This window comes from Rhamphochromis sp. 'chilingali' (assembly GCF_963969265.1).
Source record: "Rhamphochromis sp. 'chilingali' genome assembly, chromosome: 2".
Taxonomy (NCBI): Eukaryota; Metazoa; Chordata; class Actinopteri; order Cichliformes; family Cichlidae; genus Rhamphochromis; species Rhamphochromis sp. 'chilingali'.
The window spans coordinates 40,262,915-40,283,286 of NC_137930.1; the positions used below are offsets into that span (position 1 = coordinate 40,262,915).

At 43.7% G+C, this 20,372-nt stretch overlaps 1 protein-coding gene across 4 annotated transcripts in view; it reads left to right on the plus strand.

The window, feature by feature from the left end:
- Positions 1–20,372, plus strand: part of LOC308392604 (scavenger receptor cysteine-rich type 1 protein M160-like) — a 61,563-nt gene that overhangs the window by 21,746 nt on the left and 19,445 nt on the right. The gene's annotated exons all lie outside the window — the stretch shown is intronic.

The following is a 20,372-nucleotide window of genomic DNA, read 5'->3' on the forward strand; positions in this document are numbered from 1 at the left end:
TGAACGCTCAAAGCGGCCCGCATGCACAAAAGAAGAGGTCACAAACAACGCGCTCTGTTTAGACCCAGACCCAACAGTACTGTTTGACTGATGGCCCTTAATATTGTGGCGTGTTGGGGGAACAGCTAGTTCTCTCCCATCATGCCTTGGGACATGTGCTGCTGTTTAGATGTTCTTGTTTTATTGTTTATGGTTACACTACTTTTAACTGTTATCTTGAATGTTGTGTTTGTACTGCGGTTCAAAGTCACTTACACAGCAAATCCAGCATGTCCAAATTAACACTGTCGGATTTGATTTCAACACTATTAAAGTGTCTATATGGGTCCACACCAGAGAGTGTTAATTTAACTCTTTTTGGAGAGTTGGTACGTTAACTCTGATTTAGTGTTAAACACCAAATCTGTCTGGAGTTGATAATTTAACACTTGGTGTTAAGAGTTTATATATTAACTCTCAAAGAGTATTTTAGTTTAACTACGTAAGAGTTATCTTCTAATTCATTCTAAAAAGCGGGAATTTTACTGTTCTGAACTTCTAGAAATTTCTTTTGGAAATAAACATTTACTAAAAAGATGCAATGGTTTTTGAAAAACATTTATTCTGAACTGTGCACCCCAATTTCAAAACATTTTCTGAAAGATGTAACAGTATACATGTTCTCACTTTCATTAGAATTTTGTTTATCAAAAGGTCTGAGCTGGTAAATGCAAATAACAGCATTCTCATCACTTATTTCTTCAATACAATATGCATGTCCTTCATTCATCCCTTTGTGGAACTTCAACGCACTTCTGCTCTCCCCCATATTCCATCTTCACAAGCATATCCTGTGCGGAGATTGAATAAAAATTAGTTGACACTAATTAATGGCACAAATAATCCAGTAAACAATTGCAGCACAGTAAAAAAAAAAAAAAGAAATCCTCTTTGAGCCATTACTTGTGTAAAGTATTTTCCCAAAAGTCAAAGACACAGGCAACAGGTAATACTGAACTAAATGTAAAACCTCAACCTTTTTCATTTTTACCTAAACCGTGTGCACAAAACTCTGGAGGGATCTAAATGCTAACGTAGAACCCAGTCAGGACGTCTGCTACTGCTGTTTGCTCGTTGTTGTTTTTTTATGGGCGATCGTTTTCAGGCTTCAAGTAGCACCATTATACCAACATTTCACATTCTAGACATTGTTTTAGGTGTATTTGACCAAAAGTTTGACTGAAAATTCACATGCAAGCTTTTTTTCAAGGCTGTGGTATTTGCCCGCAAACAATACCTTTCAGCTAGCTAAAACAGAATATTATGCTATCAGCGAGCAACATGGCTAATGCCTTTCACACAGCTTTGTCTCAACTTCAAAGAGCCACAGAAGTAAAAGCTAATAACAATTGAAACAATCTTTGAAAAAATGACTTACCAAGCATGGCAAACAACTCAAATATGTAGAGCAAAATGTTCTGAAACGGCTTCACTTCAGCTTCGATTGGAGCCGTGCTGGGGGCGGAGTCTGTGAATTTACTCTGTTGGTGTCATAGCCCCTGTAGGAGTTCAGAGTTAAGAGGTCAAGAGTTAATGTTTCCATTTTAACACCTCCAGATTTGACAGAGAAACACTCATTTTTAACACTCGATTTTAACTACTATCATTTTACACCTCAGAGTTACATTAAAAGAATGTGACTCTGCTTAGAGTAAAATTAACTCTACTTTTGCAAGAAGACTATTAACACCAAAACATTTAACACTTTTGAATTTGCTGTGTACAGTTATTGTTTTATAGAATGACTGCAACCATAAGTGAGTTCTGTTATGCTGTTAATGACCCACGAAGCACAGTGTAGCATCAGCAAGTGTTGTAATAAAGAGCTCACCCTACCAGCTTGGGGTTGAATAACAAGCTCAATCTCTCTCTGTGAGCTTCCTTGTAAAGATTCCTCTGCATGCCACAATATAAAGACTTTGGACTTTACGTTTCCCAATTTTTGCTTTAAGTTATTTTGTTATTTACATAATGTACATAACCTAATAATTATCTTTATTGCTGTTTTAGAGGAGCGGTGCTTCAGAGGATAGTTGCAGATTTCTGTCAGAATCTGCAGTTGTCTTCTCAACAGTTTCACTAACATCTACACTTATTGACCAGGAAGTGTTCGCGATGTCTTCTCCGGAGCTGATAATTGGAGTCTGTTTTGTGTCAGTGACGTAAAAGACGATTTAATGCGACATGACTGTTCAAACAGCAGTCGTTTTCTAAAACATCAGATATGTATCAGATTCAGTACCACATTCGAAAGTGACCCAGATCGGATTTGAAAATATCGGATTTGTGCCGTTCACGCTGTCATAACATGATCAGATAGGGTCCAAAAACAAAAAACAAACCTGATTTGATGCACTCTCGCCTGCAGTGTGAATGTAGCCTTAGTGTAAGTTCTGTGGCTTCATAACATTTGGCAGTTGGAATCCCTGTCGCTTTCACTGTGGCTTTTGTGCAGATCTCCCATTTACGTTACTATGCTGCCACTATGTAACGGAGCGAAGGTGATTTTATTTCCACAGTGTTTTTTAAAGGAGGGAAATCTTCCTCCAAACGGACAGAGCAGTGGAGCAGCCAAGGGAAAGCACACAAATAAAAACTGTATAGTTAAAATATAATTTATTATATTTAAATAGTTAAAAATATAAAATGAATTAAAACAACCCTGGCCAGGGGACAACATGGTAAAAATCAATAAAACACAACATTAAAAGTCCAGTGGTGTCCGCCAACTGAGCATTTCAGTTTTGTCTGACACAGGAGTGGAGTCAATAATTAAATAAGGAGGTAGATCGGAGGAATAAGAGCTAGCAGAGAGAGACTGGTTTGCCAAAACCTCCTAGGGCCTTTTAGACTGTCAGTGGTCAAAGTCAGAAAGTAGTCACATTTAGCCTTCCTGATGGAGAAAGTAAACAGATTACACAGCTGACAAAAACATAGCCAATCAGCATCAGATCCAGACTTTCTAGCAGCTGCCCAGGCCTGGTTTCCTTTATATAGGAGACCGGCCAATTCAGAATTGAACCAGGGGCTGTCCCAACCTTTCACACTGACCTAACAAAAATTTGTCTGCAAAGGAGATAAAACTCTCCTGAAAATATTTCCAAGCTAAACTGATATTGTCAATATGACATGAAAAACTGAAAAAACCCTGAAATTTCTCACTGAAAAGCTTTAAATTTCTTTTTGTGATAATGTGATGCTTGAGGAGTGAGATTTTAGCGTTTCTCACAGCACCAACTACGCAGTAATCACTCAGGTCATTGACAAAAACTGCTGATATGGAAAAGTAAAAAGAAAAAAAAAACGGTCAATAAGAGAAGATTTATCTGGGGATTTGAGATCAAGTCATGTGGGAATAATTTGCGTTAGATTTAAAAGCAAGCAGTGTGCCTTCATCAGACACAGAAGAAAGCCAGTTCCAATTAAAATCACCTACCAGAATGATTTCTGGTAGGTGACAGACTGAACGGTAAATGTTAAATCCATCAATTGCCATGTCTTAATGCAGTATAGATTTGGATAGCCAGAAACAACAATTATATCAGGACCAGTTAAACAGGCCCAGATTCTAATCATATCCATCTTAGAAACCACACTACGAGCGTTTATATGAAGGATGTGTAACCCAGGCATCATTATTAGACACTTATGTATAGTTTTCTGGTTAACAAACAACTGTAGAGCTAGTATTATAGCTGACACCACACGTAGAATTTAAGTTATCACAGAAAGGATGACATTTTTCTAAAACCAGTAAACAATAAAATCTGAAGAAAAAAAAATCAGATTCAGTCACGCTAATGTTCCAAGGCCTACGAAGAGATCCAATCTCCAGTGCTGATGTCACATAGCCTATAACTACTACCCATGAGTATAAACCAGGGGTCAGCAACCCTGGGCACACGAAGGGTTAACTGATGGCACGACCATAGCTGGACTGGCCATCAGGGATACCAGGCATTTGCTCGGTGGGCCGATGGTGATTTTTCATTTTTATAGGCGGATGGGTTTTTTTTCTTTTTTTTTGTAACTGTATAAACAATGAAAGGTGGTGGATTGGCCAGATGCTGGCAGATGTGTAAAAATAACTCAGTTGTTTGGTGGTGACTATGGTGGAGCTTCCACAGAGGCCAGCAGGTGGATGAGGAAAAGGGGAGGCAGGAAGAGGAGAGACCCGAGGCGGTCGCCGGTCCGAGTGTCAGGTGAACTGAACTTCAGGTAAGAAGTTATGACCTGCAGTCTATCTGGGTCAGATATAAACCAAGTTTAGGTGGAGTTTATTTTCGTTGTGCTAACTTTTTACAATCAATTACAATAACTTGTACTGCGTACAAGCATGATGGAGTTTCTATACAATAATAATAATGGATTGGATTTATATAGCGCTTTTCAAGGCACCCAAAGTGCTTTACAATGCCACTATTCATTCACTCTCGCATTCACACACTGGTGGAGGCAGCTACGGTTGTAGCCACAGCTGCCCTGGGGCAGACTGACAGAAGCGAGGCTGCCATATCGCGCCATCAGCCCCTCTGGCCAACACCAGTAGGCGATAGGGTAAAGTGTCTTGCCCAAGGACACAACGACCAGGACAGAGAGCCCGGGGATCAAACCGGCGACCTTCCGGTTACAGATACGCTTCCCAACCCCCTGAGCCACGGTCGCCCAGCTAGGTGAGTGCTATGATGTTACTGATAGCGAACTTTATTTTATTCATAAGATTAGTAGAGTTGCCAACCGTCCTGTAAAAACTGAATCGTCCCGCATTCAGAGAAAATATTACGCGTTTTGTATTGAGCTGAGAAGGAACACAGCATGTCCCGTACTTTAGCTAGAATGGAAAAAGACACAAAGCTGGATTTATTCTGCGTCCTTACGTTGTCAGCTGCCTCTTCTTCTCTCATTCAATCATGAAACTGATCAATAATCAGCTGATTGGCTTTTCTCTCTTGTTTGTTTATTGCCCACTTTGCTCCAGAAAGAGGAAACCAGCAGATGTCGCATTAAACAACAGCAACGTGTTTAAGCTTGATCAGCTGTTGTTAGAATTTATTTAATATTAATTTCTAATATCAGCTGATGTTTGCTGGAGCCACAGCTGTAAAAGCTGCTGGTCATGATATCGGTTTGTATATCTGGTGAGAGGGAAACATGAAGATGGAACCAGGAGATGTCCTTACTGAATCATCAGAGCTGAACAGGTGATGGAGAAACAGGTTTACCTTTTAGGTGACATGAATTAGTTGAAGGGAAGTTATGAACTGTTTCTGAGGGACAAATAACACCAGGATCCTTTTTTATGTAGCTGACAGCTGGTAACTGTGCAGGGGCGGGTCTAGCAAAGTTTTGCCAGGGGGCCAGGTAGGGCATTTATAAATGGTAAAATGATAAATGGCCTGTATTTGTATAGCGCTTTAACTCAGTCCCTAAGGACCCCCATAGCGCTTTACACTACATTCTATGCGCTTACCTGCTGCTCTCTGGCAGGTAGCTCCATGCCCTCCTGGGTTTTAATTGCACCTTAGAACACATATGCATCAACACTACAATGAGCGGGTGGAGGGTGGTTTGGAGTCTTCTCTCACCCCCATTCTCTGCGGCCTGCTGGAGCGGGAGGGCCGGGAGGAGGAGTTGGCCGTCCGACTGCGGTCTGGAGTGTGGGGCCTCCCTGCTGCTGCGGAGTTGGGGCGGTCTGCCTCCCCCCACCGCAGAGAAAAAGGGTAACACCACCTGGGTCTGGGTGCAGTTCCCCCCTCCAGGGGCAAGGGTACCTAGACCCGGTTCGTAGAGTACGCTTGGGGAGTGTGATTGTGTGTACAGCGTCTCTTTATGTCTGTCTCCACGTTGGTTGAGTGTGGAGTAAGTGCATATGAGAGCATGAGGGTGGGAATGGATGTTTGTATCTGTGTGTGCCTGTATGTCTGTGTCTATATGTCAGGTTGGGTTTCAGACGCCACCTCTCTGGGGACATCTCAGGTCCTCCAAGGTTTGGAGGCCTATCTCCACCCACCACCACTTCCCCTGCCAGTGGCGGACTCCCTCAGACATCGGTGCGTTGGTGGTTCTTTGTGTCTGGGGATGGGCGCCCAGGTACACACCGGCTCACTCCTTGGCGGCCGCTTATCGGGGCCTGGAGCCTGGGGCTCGCTCGGGCCACTTCGGAGGTGGGGTGCCCCCGGCCTCTCGGCCTGGGGCTCGGTCACTCAGGCGCAGCTGGCTGCCGGCGGAGCTCACGGGCACGTCACTGCAACCCCCCCTGGCTTCTGCACGGTGGCTGCTGAGTGAGCCCTCGTCTGGGACTCTCCTCAGCTCTTACTGGGACAGTGGCGCGGCTGCCCCTCTGTTGGTCTTCCTTGGTCTCTTGTGTTCTGGGGGCCTCTGGATGTCTGGAGTTTTGATCTCCTCCATACCTGCTTCATACCCTGGAGGATGGGGCTGTGGCTCCCCACACTCCCTAGCAGATCGTTACATGGAGAAACCTTTGGAATACAAGCATGCTGATCCACACAGGTATGCACACGGGTGTACACACGGGTATTCACAGACGCGGACTACAGCTTTCTTGGCTGCTGCCTCAAAGCACATTGTGCGCTGTCTATCTTGCGTGCTTTAATTTAAAATATATCACATGTGAAAGTGTCGAGAAATTCCTTTGTTATGTTATTAAAATACCCTCTGTCCAAGGGTCCTGCTCTACCTGCATTGCTCCGCCCACCCCTGAGGTTCATCCCTTCAGTTATGACCAGTATCCAGCATGGGATACTGCCTGACGGACCATTTCGTGGGCTGCATCGCCCACTCTGCTTATGTGGACCTCAAGCGTCATCCTAAGAAAGAAAGAAAGCACTGGTGAACTCAGCAACGCAAAAAACCTGGATGTCCATGGAAGAGAAACCTGGATGTCCGGGGTTTCTCTTCCATGAGGAAGCGAAACCCCGGACATGCAATCTAATTTCTCAATGGTGCGACAAAAAAAATTCCTAGGTTGCACCGGTGCAACCAGCCATTGAAGTAAAAACATAAACAAAAAGACTTTGCAACTCTGACAGTCTCCGTGTGGTCAACAACAGACACACATTACGCCCATTCTATTTGGGTGGTCAAACCCAATTAGAGATAGTGAGGGCGGGACCTGTAGTCCTACTCGTGTGTACGTTTGAAAGTGGAGGCGGATAGAGAGAGGCGAGTAGCTTGAATAAGGTGATATCGATTTATTAAATCCTGAATCAACTATTAAATATAAAGGTATTTTGCCAGAAATGCTATAATCTCAGGTTAAACCTGACAAATCTATTTCAACAACCACCAAACAGCTAAAACAGCAAATGAGAGCAGGTAAACGTCAACATCAGTGAGATGGCAGCTTTCTCACCCGACGGCATGAACACGGACACGCCGTCGGTGCTGAAAGCTGACAGCTCACAGATTCTGATGTGTCGGGTCCATGCTTCGTGTTTACATCTTTTTTTTGCTCTAGATTCTGAAACTGCAGCTTTTCTCTCTCTCCAACCAAAATTCACTGAACCAGCAGCAAAAGAAGATCAAAACTACGCTTCACATTTGCTAAACATCGTCATAAGTTCCCTCTTACTTTTCCCGTTTTGCTTTCACCACGATAAAATCCCACTTCATGCACAGCTCTCCCTCTCTCTCTCTCTCTCTCTCTCTCTCTCCCTCTCTCTCTCTCTCTCTCTCTCTCTCTCTCTCTCTCTCAGTGTACTTCAAGACCAGTTTCCCATCTCAAATCTCTGTTTTCTGCATTATTCGTTTGTTTATTACACACATTGACTGTAGAAAAGATGGACAGAGCCAGAGTCTGCGCAGTAGTGACTTGAGGTGGAGCGACTGTGTAACGCTTTCGCCCACACACCCGCTGGACGTGACCAGTGTTGCCAACTTAGCGACTTTGTCGCTATATTTAGCGAGTTTTCAGACCCCTTAAATGCTTAAAAAGACGTGAAAGCGCGTATCGCTTTTACTCTCAACAAGCAGCGGATGCTGTAACGCAGTCAGTTCTTCTTTTACTTTTATGCTGTTTTGTGGATGGTTTAAAACTACTTATAAACACACACACACAAAGTAACTCCACCAGAGTGCCTATTTCGGGTCACTTTTGCCGGACCAAGCCCGGGTAAAGGAGCAGGGTTGGAATTGTGACATTAAAAAAACAATTGCTAAAAGAAATTTAATTTGTAGTTCTAAATAAACTCTAAATGCATTTAGGACATTTTTTACTCACTTTATGTCTCTTCCACGATGTTATTTCTCTCTCCAACAACATAGGTTACAATTAGATTAGCATGACCAATTATGCAAATTTGGCGATGATGTCATTTAGCGACTTCTAGCGACTTTTAGGACAGCCAATAGCGATTTTCCTTACTGAGGAGACGGCAACACTGGACGTGACCGCAAACACGCCCCCCTACACTTTTTTTGTAGCCCGGCTGCTCGAGTTTTTTTGCTGGTTTACCGCGACTGACGACTCGTTTAATTAAGGTCAATACAACCATGTCACTGTTATAAAAAAAGACATACAGCTTATCATCTTATAGTTCTAAAATCACTCTGTTGTTAATTTAATGAAACTTTAAAAAAATCAGCAGAACGTTTCAGTAGTGTAGTCTAATTTGTTCTTTTCATTTAATAATAGTCCATATTATATCAACAGCTACATTCACCCTGGAGAGAAACTAGTGAGGGAGACCATTAGGATCAAGCTGGGTTTCCTGGGTCCAGAGGTTTGGAGAAACTTCTTCCCTTTCTTTCATCACAGCTGTCCTGTGCCTGTGCTACAGTACTTTAATCCATAGTTCCTGATTAATGAGGAGTTACTGAAGTACAAGCTTTTAAAAAAGATGTTACTGTCTTTACAGATGTGGCAAGAGACTGAAAACATGCTGTTGTTTGCACATATTTAATATTCAGCTCTGCACAGGAGCTGGAGCAGGGTGCCGCCTGTTGTTTTTAAAGTATAATACTTGTAATAAAAGTAAATCAAATCAAATCACTTTTTTTGTCACATCACATGTGCAGGTACACTGGTACAGTACATGCGAGTGAAATTCTTGTGTGCGAGCTTCACAAGCAACAGACGTGTGCAAAAAAATACAATAACATAAAACAAGCAAAATATAAGAATGGCTAAATCTGAGAGTAATAGATATATGTACAATATAAGAGTGTATGCATTACTGGATGTGTCATGGTTCTGCGTCGGTGACCCAGTGTTTTAGATTTTTGTACTCTTATTTTTGATATTATGAATGACAGTTTGTGTTTTGGTTTCCCAGTCTTTATTCTGTGCTCCCTCTGTTTTCCGTCATCCCTGCCTGTGTATCCCCTGTAGTGTAGTCAGGTCTCTGTGTTAAGCACGCGTCTCTGAGTCTGTATTTGTGTTTCCTGTTTTATTTTGAAAGTCCGTGTCTGATCTCAGTGTGTTCACTTTACACTTCCTTGTCTCGTCAGTTCAGAATCAGAATCAGAATCAGAATGGGGTTTATTGCCAAATGTTGAGCAGGTTTACAACATTAGGAAATTGCTGCGGTGCTTCAGTGCAAACATGCTGTCATAAATAGCACTTAAATAGACATGGAAAAAAATAAAAGTAGGGATAAGAATTAAAAGTGCTACGTGGAAAGATATGTGCATGAGATATACATGAGATATACATGAGATATACATGAGATATACATGAGATATATACATGAGAATAAGAATTAAGAGTGCTACGTTGAAAGATATATACATGAGTGATTCTGATTTCCCCCAGTTGTGCTCTCCTTCTGTGTCTCATTCCCCTCGTTACTTCCCAGTGTATTTAAACCCTGTGTTTCTCTGAGTCAGTGTCGCATCGTCCCTCATGCTGTGTGGAGCTCCCTGTGTCTCACTGTGAGCTTAGTTTGCGTTTGTATAACTTTCCCCTGCTAGCAAATAAAACTGAGTTCTTTGTGTATAAACCTCGTACCTGAGTGCCTGCATTTTGGGTCCAACTCCTGCCTGCCGCACAGCGATTCATAACAGAATGACGCGACCACAACATGGACCCAGCAGACTTACCTGGGGAGAGCGATCTGATACGAGTCCAGTCGAGTGGATAACCCACACTTCTAATACAAGGGCAAAGATTGTTGGGATAAATGCTATTGAAGCAATCCTCGAAGGAAATTCCTATCTCCGACAGGTCAGAGGATGTTTGGCCAGTTTGAAAGAAGCCCGGGAGGCGGCACAAGCTCTGGAAATATCGGACTTGGCCCAGCAGCAACAAACAACAGCCACCCTGGAGCAGCCGCGCCAGCCTCACCGGCTGGATGTGGTTTTTCCCGGCTCGTCGGAGCCGTCTGCGGGGAAGAAACGACAATCGCGCCGCCGGCGCGCCACCCCACAGCCAGACATTCAGACTTCTAAATCAGCTCCTGCTGGAAGCTTGGATGAGCCCATCCAGCACTCCGCAGTTCCCACGCCGCCACCTGCCTTGTCCCCTGGGGGTTCTGGAGAGCCCGGCCAGCCCTCCCTCGTGTCTGCTGGGGGTTCTGGAGAGCCCGGCCAGCACTTTTTCATCTCCGCTGGGGGGTCCGAGGGGCCCGTTCAGCCACCCGTCTCCGCTGGAGGGTCCAAGGGGCCCGTTCAGCCATCACCGTCATCCACGCCTGCAGCGGCCTCGTCAGCTGGAGGGCCCGAGGGGCCTGTTCAGCCATCACCGTCATCCACGCCTGCAGCGGCCTCGTCAGCTGGAGGGCCCGAGGGGCCGGTTCAGCCATCACCATCATCAGCTGGGGGTCCAGGAGGACCCAGCCAGCACGTCTTTATGTCTGCTGACAGTTCTGGCGAGACCGTTCAGCCACCACCGGCTCCACCACCGCCTGCAGCAGCTTCATCCACGCCTCCTGCAGCAGCTTCATCCTCGCCTTCCGCCTCGCCTGGTCCAGCCTCCTCGCCTTCCTCTGGTTCCGCGGCTGCTATGTTGCCCTCTGGTCCAGCCTCGTCTGGTCCTGCAGTTGACTTGCCACTTCCTCGTCCACACTTTGCACGGCCGGCTCGTCCCCAAGATCTCCTTCGCCTGAGTCGCCGCCGTTGCCATGCGCACGGTCGGCCCCCTGAGCTGTTTCCACGTCGCCGCCATTGTTCTGGTTGGGACGACATCTTCCACGCATTTCCTGATGAATCTACAGACTGAGTCTGTGTACTCATCAATGTCATTAGCAGCCACGTGAAACATTCCCCAGTCCGCGTGATCAAAACAGTCCCGCAGCGTAGACTCCGACCAACTGTGCACCGCCCTCAGGGTTGGAGCTTCCTGTTTCAGCTTCTGCCTGTAGGCGGGCAGGAGCAGGATGGAGCGGTGATCTGATTGCCCGAATGGAGCACGGGGAAGGGCTTTGTACGCATCCCGGAAAGAGGTGTAGCAGTGGTCAAGTAGCCTGTCTCCACGAGTGTTGAAATGGATGTGTTGGTGGAGTTTTGGTGAAACTTTCTTCAGGTTTCCCTTATTAAAGTCCCCGGTCGTGATAAACGTCGCCTCTGGGTGTGCGGTTTCCTCACTGCTGATCGCGCTGTACAGTTCCCTGAGTGCTCGGTCAGTGTCGGCTTGTGGGGGAATGTAAACAGTCATAATAATCACTGTTGTAAATTTACCTGAGGTGGCGTCTCGGGTGAGATGCAAACGGAGGGTCCGTGTTGCAAAACTTGAACTCCGGAAAGTGATGAGAAAGTCCGTCTTTTATGTCCAGTAAAGTTTGACACCTCAGGCTGTCAGGTTAAAACACTCGGTCGTGTTTTCGTAGCGTAAACGCTGGCCCTCCTCTCAGAGCCTACGCTCTATCTGCTATTCCCGAACAGATATACGCAAGTTTCTCCGTGACTGCAGCTGCCAGTCAAAGCTGTTATGATGACGTTTCACCCCAATTTAACATCACCGCGGTAGGAATTATAATCAAACTTATGGGAACGGAGATGCCTTGGACATGATGACCCTTGGACATCAATCAGCATGAGGAGAACTATTGATAACAAAAGAAAGAATCTTTGGAAAAAAATTATCTAAGGAGAATTTATTTATTTTAGTCTGACCCCAGTTCCATCCACTAACATGGAGGAGGCAGGGTTTATGACCTATACTGCAGCCAGACACCAGGGGTCGATAGAGATGTTTTGGCTTCATTTTTGGGGCGCTGTCGCATCGTCCATGTTTTCTACAGTCAATGATTACGCACAAGTCATGGACAGTGCTGTCGGCCGCTGTTTTTTTTTTGTTTTTTGTTTGTTTTTTTTTGCCAAAATTGCAAAACACTTAGCAAAACCTCTAACTTTCCTCTGCTTCACTTCAGTAGCATTGGGTAATGATCATATGTTGATTCAATGTGTTCTTCAGTTTTTGATTCACTGCAGAATATTTTTAAGGCAGTTATATGCTATAAAAAGCCAAAAAATGATAGACTCCAAGCTAAAGCCCAGGGGGGAATTAATTTAAAAGTGTATACAAATTGAAGAAAGTGGCTTGACCAGTTTCCCTGGCTAAGATACAGTAAATCTGACAATAAGATGCACTGCATTTACTGTTGTGAGTGTGGAAAGATCATGGCCGGCAATACTGCATTTGTGACTGCCGCTAATATGTTTCGAACTGAAACACACAATTAAAACACACATTATATGCCGCGATAAAGGTCCCCTGTGCTGTGGCAAAAAGTTAGTCTAAAGCCCTGCCTTCACGATAGCCAACTATGGGAACAACACTCTCCAGGAGTTAGGCGTATGGATATATAAGTCTTCAATAAAGGGAAGATTGCATGAAATTAAATCCAGAGGGTTAACTGCAATGTGCAAGCCACTAATATGCCTCAAGAATAGAAAAACATGGAAAAACATACTTTTAACAGATAAAACCAAGATCAACCTCTATCAGAATGACAGCGAGAAAAAAGAAGGGAGAAGGCATGGAACATGATCCAAAGCATACTACATCATCTGTAAAACACAGCAAAGGCAGTGTGATGGCTCGGGCATCCATAGCTGCCAGTGGCAGTGGAACACTAGTGTTTATTGATGATGTGGCACAGGACAGAAGCTTCATAATGTGACACACATTTTAAATGGGAGACAGGTCTGGACTGCAGTCAGGCCACTCTAGTACCTGCACTCTTTTGCTACAAAGCCACACTGTTGTAACACATGCAGAACGTGGCTTCACATTGTCCTGCTGAAATAAGAAGGCAGGTCCGTGAAAAATATATTGCTTGGATGGCAGCATATGTTGCTCCCAAACCTGTATGTACCTTACAGCAGCGGTCCCCAACCCCCGGGCCTCAGACCGGCAGTGGCGTGTCTAGAAAATTTTTGTTGGGGGGGCCAGGTAGGGGCACAGATTTGGAGAAGGGTGGCAGATGTAATTGGCAGATAATGTTTAAAAAAAAAATTCTACCAACCATTAACCATAATTCAATAATCCTATAAACCTAATAACCAAATGCACTTTTAACTCTTATTAGAATGAGATTTTAACCACTACGGTGCAAAGTTTTTAGATACTGCGTTGATAAAGTACAAGAGATACAATCAGTGCTTTGTCAGTGTTTACTCAGCATTCAAGGACAGCAATATTTGCATAGTATTTTTACTGACATGTAGTGCACATATGTTTTGGGCAAAAACATTTTTGAATATTAAAATACGAACATTTGTAACAAACAATTGACAAATTAGTCAATGCCAATGCAAAACTTTATCTGCCTATTTAAAAAAAGAAGATAATCTTCTCACAAACTGGTGTTTGGTTTTGAAACAGGAAAAAAGTGGGGAAACAACTGAAAAGACTAACATTTGAATAAAACCTGAAAGCAAGTAAATACTTGCTATGCTGCCTTATGATAAACTTTGGTAATATTGATAAAGAACAACACTGGCTGATGATGAAATACAGTCAGCTGGCATGGTGACACTGCCAGTATTAACCTGCAGGGCTGGACTGGGACAGAAAATCGGGCATTTTGACTACAGACCGGCCCACCAGGTATTAAAACCATAAAGCCTTTGAATGAAAACAAATGCTGTTGTGACAGTGATGTACAGTCTTGTTGGTATATGTATGATTTCTATACATTTTACATCAGATAAAAACTTTGGTTGTAAGATTTAGATAATTATTTAATAAAAGCGAGATATTTTAAATGAGAATAAGAAAGAAAAGTATTTCTTTGTGCCCCACCTCTCCCTGTTAATTCCCTACCTGGCCCCCTGGCATAACTTTGCTAGACCCGCCCCTGCACAGTTACCAGCTGTCAGCTACGTAAAAAAGGATCCTGGTGTTATTTGTCTCTCAGAAACAGTTGATAACTTCCCTTCAACTCATTCATGTCACCTAAACCTGTTTCTCCATCACCTGTTCAGCTCTGATGATTCAGTAAGGACATCTCCTGGTTTCATCTTTATGTTTCCCTCTCACCACATATCCAAACCGACATCATGACCAGCAGCTTTACAGCTGTGGCTCCAGCAAACATCAGCTGATACTGGAAATTAATATTAAATAAATTCTAACAACAGCCGATCAAGCTTAAACGTGCTGCTGTTGTTTAGCGCGACATCCGCTGGTTTCCTCTTTCTGGCACAAAGTGGACGATAAATAAATGAGAGAGAAAAGCCGATCAGCTGATCATCGATCAGTTTCATGATTGAAGTAGCAACAGAAGAGGGAGGGGGAGAGAATGAGAGAAGAGGCAGCAGTGCAGCGTAAACACACAGAATAAATCCAGCTTTGTCTTTTTCCATTCTAGCTAAAGTTCGGGACAAACTGCGTCTCTTCTCAGCTCAATACCAAACGCATAATATTTTCTCTGAATGAGGGACCATTCCATTTTTAAGGAGCCGTTGGCAACTCTACTAACCTTATGAATAAAATAAAGTTCACTATCAGTAACATCATAGCAACTGAACAGCTGTACAGAAACTCCGTCATGCTAGCTCGGGCAGTATGAGTTATTGCAACTGACGGTAAAAAGTCAGCACAACAAAAATAAACTCCACCTAAACTTGGTTTATATCTGACCCAGATAGACTGCAGCTCATAACTTCTTACCTGAAGTTCAGTTCACCTGACACTCGGACCGGCGGCTGCCTCGGGTCTCTCCTCCTGCCTCCCCTTCCCTCATCCACCTGCTGGCCTCTGTGGAAGCCCCGCCATAGCCACCACCAAACAACTGAGTTATTTTTACACATCGACCTGCATCTGGCCAATCCACCACCTCTCATTGTTCATGCCCTTACAAAATAAAAATAAAAAATAAGTCACCGGGCATATGCCCGGTATGCCCGATGGCCAGTCCAGCTATGTTAACCTGCAACCAAATTTGCAGCTCCATACAGCAATGTTACGACTTAGATTATATCTTATAACGCATAACTCTTATGTTAGCTGCCCTCAGTAGCCTACTGTCTGAAATATTCCACAGCTGCAATAATTCTTTAAGTGTTATTTTTTCCTTGGTATTCTAATTTCACCGAAGTTTACTAAACTCAACAAACTTGATATTACTTACCGGGACATTTATTTTGTCCTCATTTTCTTTCACCGAAAAATTGTTTCCTGCGGTGCCATCTTTCGTGCTTGGCTCTCCTACCTTTGCTAACGTGATGCACATAGCGCAGAAGCCGATGCTGCATTCACTTACACTCGGATATCTGAGCTTCACCGTGAAAACATAATCGGACATTTGATATTTGATTGAATTGTATTGTTTTGCCTTTGGGGTGGCACCTGGGGTGGCCAGTCTGGTTGGGGGGGTGGCCTGTGCCCCCCCAGGCCACCCCGCTGGACACGCCATTGCAGACCGGTACCGGTCCGTGAGTCGTTTGGTACCGGGCCGCGAGAGTGAGGCTCAGGTGTGAAATGTATAGTTTTCAGGGTTTTTATCGGTTTTGAGCGTTGTTTTGTTATCGTTTTTATCGTTTACTCGGTTTTCCTTGATCTTTTCACGTGTGTTATGAATAAATTTTCTTTTTTTCGGTACCGGTACTAGTTTTATTTTGTTGTATTTATCCGCGACACCTTAAAGGCCGGTCCATGAAAATATTGTCGGGCATAAACCGGTCCGTGGTGCAAAAAAGGTTGGGGACTGCTGCCTTACAGCATTAATGGTGCCTTCACAGATGTGCAAGTTACCCATGCCATGGGCACTAACACACCCCCAATACCATCTCAGATGCTGGCTTTTAAACTTGCGTTGATAACAATTCGGGTGACCCATTTACTCTTTGGTTCAGAGGCCACGACATCTATCAGTTCCAAAAACAATTGGAAATGTGGACTTGTCAGACCACAGCACACATTTATATTGCATCAGTCCATCTCGGATGGGTTCAGGCCCAGAGAAGCTGGCAGTGTTTCTGGGTGTTGTTGATATATGGCTTTTGCTTTGCATGGTAGAGTTTTAACTTGCACTTGCACTGTAGATGTAGCGATGAACTAGGTTAACTGACAATGGTTTTCTGAAGTATTCCTTAGCCCATGTGGTAATATCCTTTACAGAGTGATGTCGGTTTTTAATGCGCCTAAGGGATCAAAGGTCACGGGCATCCAGTGTTGGTATTCGGCTTTGCATCTTGCGTGCAGAGATTTCTTCACATTCTCTGGATCTTTTGATTATATTATGGACAGTTGATCATGAAATCCCTAGATTCTTTGCAATTGTTCGTTGAGAAACATTGTTCTTAAACTGCTGAATTTGTCCAATCAGTTGTTCACAAAATGGTGAACCTCACCCCATACTTGCTTGTGAACATCTCAGACTATTGGGGATGCTCCTTTTATACCATGACAATTAAGCTGTTCACCTGTGGAATGTTTAAAACAGGTGTTTTTTGAACATTCCTCAACTTTCTCAGTCTTTTGCTGCCCCTGTCCCAGCTTTTTTGGAACAGGTTGCAGGCATCAAATTCAAAATAACACAAAACAATAATAAAGTTTGTTAGTTTGAAGACAGATATCTTGTCTTTCTAGTGTATTCAATTGAATATACGTTGGAAAGGACCACTGTATTCTGTTTTTATTTACATTTTTTTTTTTTTGCCTGTCCCGTTTGGTTCTTTTGCCATCAGAATTATTGTCTAAAGGCGAGGAAAGATACCCAACAGATTTACTTTACCAAATTGACCATCCCAGCCTTGCCGTAATGGTCTATTTGATTCACCTTTTATTGTTTATTTTATTTATTTATTTTATTTTCAGACAGACTTGAATGAGGAAAAGAAAAGGGAGAAAGGAAGCGGGGGGGGGGGGGGGGGGGGGGGGGGAAACAGCGGAGAAAAGGGACAGGGATAAAGGGCAAAAAAACAAAAACCAACTAAGTAAGCAGACACAAAAAAATGCATATATCAATCACCTGGATCACCTGTTGAGAAAGAAAAAAGAAAACAAGCAGAAGGAAACGAGAGCAATACAATAAACAACATCACAATGATATATGGGAATATAATAGTAAATACTAAATATTAAACATTATTGTGCAGCACATAAGATCAACAGAACACAATGTGCTTTGAGGTAGGAGCCAAAAAGGGTGTCGTTTGTGGGTGTGATCACCCGTGTGTACACCTGTGAGCATGGACGCGCTTGTTTTTAAAAGGTTCCTTCATGTAATGATCTGCTAGAGGGTGTGGGGAGCCACAGACCCGTCCTCCAGGGCATGAAGCAGGTATGGAGGAGATCAAGACTCCAGACATCCAGAGGCCCCCAGAACACAAGAGACCAAGGAAGACCAACAGAGGGGCAGTCGCGCCACTGTCCCAGAAAGAGCTGAGGAGAGTCCCAGATGAGGGCTCACCCAGCAGCCGCGGAGCAGAAGCCAGGGGGGGTTGCAGTGACGTACCCGTGAGCTCCGCCGGCAGCCAGCTGCGCCAGAATGACCGAGCCCCAGGCCGAGAGGCCAAGGGCACCCCACCCCCAAAGTGGCCCGAGGAAGCCCCAGGCTCCAGGCCCCGATAAGCAGCCACCAAGGAGTGAGCCGGTGTGTACCTGGGCGCCCACCCCCGGACACAAAGAACCACCAACGCACCGATGTCTGAGGGAGTCCGCCACTGGCAGGGGAAGTGGTGGGGGGAGATAGGCCTCCATCCCTTAAAGGGCCTGAGATGTCCCCAGAGAGGTGGCGTCTGATACCCAACCTGACATATAGACACAGACATACAGGCACACACAGACACAAACATCCATTCCCACCCTCATGCTCTCATATGCAATTACTCAACACTCACCCAACGTGGAGACAGACATAAAGAGACGCTGTACACACGATCACACTCCCCAAGCGTACTCTACAAACCGGGTCTAGGTACCTTTGCCCCTGGAGGGGGGAACTGCACCCAGACCCAGGTGGTGTTACCCTTTTTCCCTGCGGTGGGAAGAAGCAGACCGCCCCGACTCCGCAGGCCCCACACTCCAGTCGGACGGCCAACTCCTCCTCCCGGCCCCCCCGCTCCAGCAGGTCACAGAGAACGGGGGTGTGAGAAGACTCCAAAACCTCCCTCCGCCCGCTCATATGTAGTGTTGATGCATTTATTTACATTTTACACAATGTCCCAACTTCATTGGGAATTGGGGTTGCACTTGACTTCCAGGTATATATGGAACGCCAGGACTGCCATAATGAATTAATTAAATACACCATTAAATAATTAATTAAATGTGTCAATAATTAATTAAAATTGGAATTAATTAATTAAATAAATAGTTATGATATATGTAATTAATTAATTATTGACACATTTAATTAATTATTTATGTATTTCACGTTTTAATTAATTATTGACACATTTAATTAATTAATTATTGACATATTTAATTAATTATTTATGTATTTCACATTTGAATTAATTATTGACACATTTAATTAATTATTGACACATTTAATTAATTATTTAATGATATATTTATTTATTTCATTTTGGCAGTCCTGGCGCCTGGCTCTCATCATGAAATAATTTTATCTGTCAGCCTCACCCATCAAACTCAGGGGGCGGGGTTAACGCTGATCGAGTCAAAACCATTGCTTTGGCCTGGTGGCCATTGTTTCTAGCACACAACAACCGGCATGTGGAAGCTAACAGAACTGAGCTTTGAAAAACCCTGTTTGTGTGTTACCAAATACCGTTTTAATATTTTTTTAGCCGAGAATGTAGTGGTTTAATCTTCATGTGTCTGGTCGGTTTGTCAAGATACAGCCTCTTTGCAAAAGTGTTTCGATGATTTCGGAGATGTCGTCCCAGTCTCACGGCAAAGCGTGGGATAGACCCGCTCGCCTCGCAAGCAATCCCACCGACAAAGCGCAGGCCCCGGTACACAGCTGTAGTAACCCCCGCTGACTTCTTTTACTGAGGTTATATTTATCGGTGTTTTATTTCCTGATGTTCTTATGTGTCCTACGTGTTTCAGTCGCCAATTCTGAATTCTAACTAACATTAAAAACATGTTTAAGGAGGAGAGAGAGCAAATAAATCTGTTTAACATCTGATCTTTGGGTTTTTGTTCAGTAATCAGCGTGACCTGTGTATAAACACATAAAAGAGATAACGTTGGTGTTTCCGTCATGTAGTAACTGCTGGCTTTAACTGTACAAAGGTTGTTCGACACTATGAAACACATACAGACTTCATGATGTTCGGCTAATATTTTTATTGTGAATATTAATCATGCTGACCTCGCTCTGTACACCACGCAGCGAGGTCAGCATATCCACGATATCCTCAGCTCCATGAGTTAACACAAAGTTTCCCAGCTGACTATCTAACTGCCAACTATTCCAGAGACATGAAAATATACAGCATAAAGAAAAGTGTAAGAGACTCAGCAGCAGATTAGAATAACAGTTATACATTTAATAAATCACCAAATGAATCCAAGAAACGAGCAAACCTGTTCCGACAATTTGAGTTTGTATTCCCTCAGCTGCAGACTCGCTGCTGTTTAAATGTTTGAAAAGGAAGATTAGATATAAACAAACGTCAAACATAGACTCAGTCTGCCTTCACATTTGATATGAGGCCAGCACGTATAGTGGCCTCAGCAGGCTATTACTGAAATACACGTGCTATATCTTAAACTATGATATAAACAGGGAGGTCCTATTAACATGTTTAGTTTTAAAGGACACCTTCCTGCCTTTAGTCTCATTCATGAGCAGTATTCGTTTTCTTCTAACATCCAGAAGTCTGCACGATGTGTTTCATAGTTTGTAACAAGCCTTTGACAGGTAAACATAACATGACCGAAAAAGCAAAAAAAAAAGAAAAAAAAAAGAGAGAGAGTGTTGACATAAGAAGAGAAAATTCTCTCAATTATGGAG